This window comes from Arabidopsis lyrata (genome assembly GCF_000004255.2).
Source record: "Arabidopsis lyrata subsp. lyrata unplaced genomic scaffold ARALYscaffold_3, whole genome shotgun sequence".
Classification (NCBI taxonomy): Eukaryota; Viridiplantae; Streptophyta; class Magnoliopsida; order Brassicales; family Brassicaceae; genus Arabidopsis; species Arabidopsis lyrata.
Window position 1 is genome coordinate 63,451 of NW_003302553.1, and position 3,890 is coordinate 67,340.

At 33.5% G+C, this 3,890-nt stretch overlaps 1 pseudogene; it reads left to right on the plus strand.

Annotated features, from left to right (window-relative positions):
• The window catches only part of LOC9318226, a 6,816-nt pseudogene extending 3,470 nt beyond the window's left edge, over window positions 1-3,346 (plus strand).
• The last annotated feature ends 544 nt before the right edge of the window (window positions 3,347-3,890 follow it).

The window sequence follows — 3,890 nt, forward strand, 5'->3', positions numbered from 1 at the left end:
GCACGATAACCAAGCAATCAGATTATAAACACTGTCTAGGTCACTATACATTAATTACGTATAATATATTTGTTCATATATTTTTGGAACTAATTCCATAACAATCAACGTTTTTGTCATTAATTTTGCTTATTTTAGGTAATTATCATTAATTGAAAGATATCTTACTTGCTTCAAAAGATTTCTAGAAAATTTATCACAACTAACCCACGACCCGCGGGTAGCATATATGAAACACAAACCTGTCCCGCGAATGTATGCTGATTTGCAGGGTTGTCCGTGAATTTTGTTTAAATAATTTTAAAGTAGCAAAAATTTAAAATACTACTATAATAAATAAATAAAACAAATTTAGAGAAAATAATTTTATATATCATTATATTTATAAATAGTATAATTTCATTTATTAAAAGTTTTTTAAATTACCAAATGTTGAATAAATTATATTTTATCAATAAATACTAACATGCGGGCTGATCCGCCAACCCTCGGACGAAAACCGATTAAAACCTATGATCCGCTGTGAATCAATCCATGTGGCCCGTTTATTTACGGGTTTAATATATTTTCCCAAATCTGCCCCATAGTGAGATGATTTGGGCATGACCCATGGTTTTTGACTGCTCTAATTCCTATGAATCGTCTAATTTTAGAATTCTAAAACATAAAATTCCATTTTGTAATCATAATTAATATGATTGGTTTAATTATAAAAAATTTAATATTTTCTCTACAATTCGTTATTATGAATATTTATAAGTACACTACACGATTCGCTCTACTTAAAACACGCACAATATTAAAATCAACGTATGTAAACCAATATTCTCCCGCGGTGTACCGCGGGTCCGATCCTAGTATTAAATATTTAAGTATAAAACAACCAAAGTTATTACATCCAAAACATTACTTTTATTTAGATCAAATTATTTTCTCTCATATTTTTTTGAACAAGTTTTTAAAATTTTAAAAAACTCTCTATAAATTAATAAATTATCATAGTCCCAACATTATTAATTTATAGAGGTTTTGCTGTATATGGGATTTATTTTGTATCGTCGAGCAAACGCAACCTGTGTTGCAAGACATTTTTGTTCTCTCTATTCTGAAAATATCTAAATTAATTCATTAAAAAGAAACATACAGAAAAGGACTCCCCCAAATTCTCCTATAAGTTGACATTTTGAATCAAATATTGTTTCTTGTATAGATTTCAGGTGAATATATTGTTGTTAGAAAAATGTGTTAATAAAAAAGCTACTACTAGTAATTAGTAAACATTGGTGGTGATCAACTGAGTGAGATTTTCTTTAAGAATTATAATAATTAATTAAGAATTAGCGAGACCAACGGGGTGGACAAGGCCAAGTTGAATCCTTTTTTTTTTTTTTTTTTTACATTTTTTTATAACAGTGTTAATTTTTCCTTTTTTGTCGGCTAGTATAATCAATTTGTTTTTTGTTTTTCTTTGTCGGCTAGTATACTAATTTTTTTTAGTTATCCGATTTAAATTCAACTTTCTAATTAAGACCTGTAAAAATGTTTTGAATAAAATACTAGTATAATGGGAAATATATCCTTTTATGTTTTGTCTACTTATTACAGCTTACTATACTAAAACATTTTTTTTAAGAAATAGTAAAACCTGATTAACTTACATATAAGTCTTGTGAAAGATTAAGAAGGAATCTTTAATATGTATCATCGTCAACAGACAAAATTAAAAGGTTGACAAAAAAAAAAAAAAAAAGGCAGCATCTGAAAGAAAAATGGCGAGGACGACGCGAGAAAGAGTGAAATCGTTCATAAACAATAGATGGTTAGTGTTTGTTGCGGCCATGTGGATTCAGTCTTGCGCTGGCATCGGTTACTTGTTCGGCAGCATCTCTCCTGTCATCAAAAGCTCCCTCAACTACAACCAGAAGCAGCTCTCCAGGCTCGGTGTCGCCAAAGATCTCGGCGATAGTAATTTAGTTTCCCTAAAGCTTGAACTTGATTTTTTTTTTTAATTTGGATTAAGAAAGTTTAGTCATTTCAAGATATTGATGGTTCTGTTTTGTTGATTTTGTAGGCTGAAGGATTGAGACCAGTGATGGTTTCAAGGACAATGGGAGGGTTCACTATCAACATTATTGACGTCCCTGGACTTGTGGAAGCTGGCTATGTCAATCACCAAGCCCTCGAGTTAATCAAAGGGTCTGTAGCTACTCTTTTTCCATTCTCTCTTCGTTCATTGTCTTAGTCTCTTAGATGACATTTTGTTTCACAAGCTCTTCATTGATATGATTAGATCTACTTGTTGCATATAGGCTGAAGTAAATATGTGGTTTAAATGTTTACTTGTGGGTTTTTGTTGAAATTTTTAATTATGTGTTTTCTCGGATTTTGGACAGGTTTCTTGTGAACAGAACCATACATGTCTTGCTCTATGTTGATCGTTTGGATGTGTATAGAGTCGATGAGCTAGATAAGCAAGTTGTCAAGGCAATCACCCAAACCTTTGGAAAGGAGATATGGTGCAAAACCTTGCTTGTTCTGACTAATGCTCAGTTTTCCCCTCCCGATGAACTTTCCTACGAAACTTTTTCCTCCAAGAGATCTGATTCTCTCCTCAAAACTATCCGTGCTGGTTATTTATAAATGTACCTAAGTCTCCTAAAATAGTTTTACCAATGTATGTTTGGTTCATTGTAGCAAGAATCTGTTTCATTCTTCTACCGGTTTGTACGATTTTGCAATCGCGGTAGTCTTTGCAGAGAACAGCGGAAGATGCAGCAAGAACGATAAGGACTAAAAGGTTTGTGTTTTCGAATCTCTGATTTGATCCAACTTGGAGAGAGACTGACTCTTTAAAGTTGCTTACCTGCTCTTGGTTTAGGCTCTTCCGAATGGTGAAGCGTGGATCCCGAACTTGGTTAAGGCGATAATTGATGTAGCAACAAACCAAAGGAAAGCAATTCATGTAGACAAGAAGATGGTAGATGGATCTTACTCTGATGATAAAGGAAAGAAACTCATCCCTCTTATCATCGGCGCTCAGGTAAGAAAGAAACATAGTTTGATCTAGGTACTGTCTTGTTCGAATTTGGTTAACAAGTGTAATCCTTACTTCTACTTTTCAGTATTTGATCGTTAAGATGATTCAAGGAGCAATCAGAAATGAGATCAAGACAAGTTGAAAGCCACTTTAAGAGGCTATGAAGAAGAGGTTTTGTTGTGACCAACTTAGAAGGAGAAGAAGAGTTTTTCTATTGTTCTTTCTTTTTTTTAGGTTTTATCTGCAACATTTTCTTGTTTCCGGCTTTATCTTTGTCTGCAATTTATGGAGATTTGTTCCAAAAAAAAATTGCCATGTTTTTTGGGAAACTAAATGGATGTTTCCAATACATAATATCACAAAAAAGGAATATGTTATGTGCTGAAGATACGAAAAAACAAATGATGATGTCTCATGTGGTGGGGGGCTATTTTGAATCAAAGAAATCTTTTAGCTGATGGGATTAATTGTTTTGCATCCTTGGAGATCAACAGAAGAACATAACAAAACACAAACACTCTAAACAAGATGGGCTCTGCAACAGGAGGGGGGTACCACCAAATACACACTATATCTTCCTTCCCGCCTTTATGATGGCTCTTTCCTTTTTTATTTATGACTTGCAAACTTGATACTAGCATCAAAGAGGGACGGGGTGTTGTTGTTTGCATAACGATCATTTGGGTCCAATACCTTCAAACCTCTGCGGGAATTCAGCATAGAAGATTCTATCACTACCACCTTCCCACGGAGCCGTGTAGTTGTAAATTATGTAAGTTCACATTATTGACATGATTGCTCTGGACCTAACCAAAACAATTGATGGCTCTGGTCCTAACCAAATCAATTGATG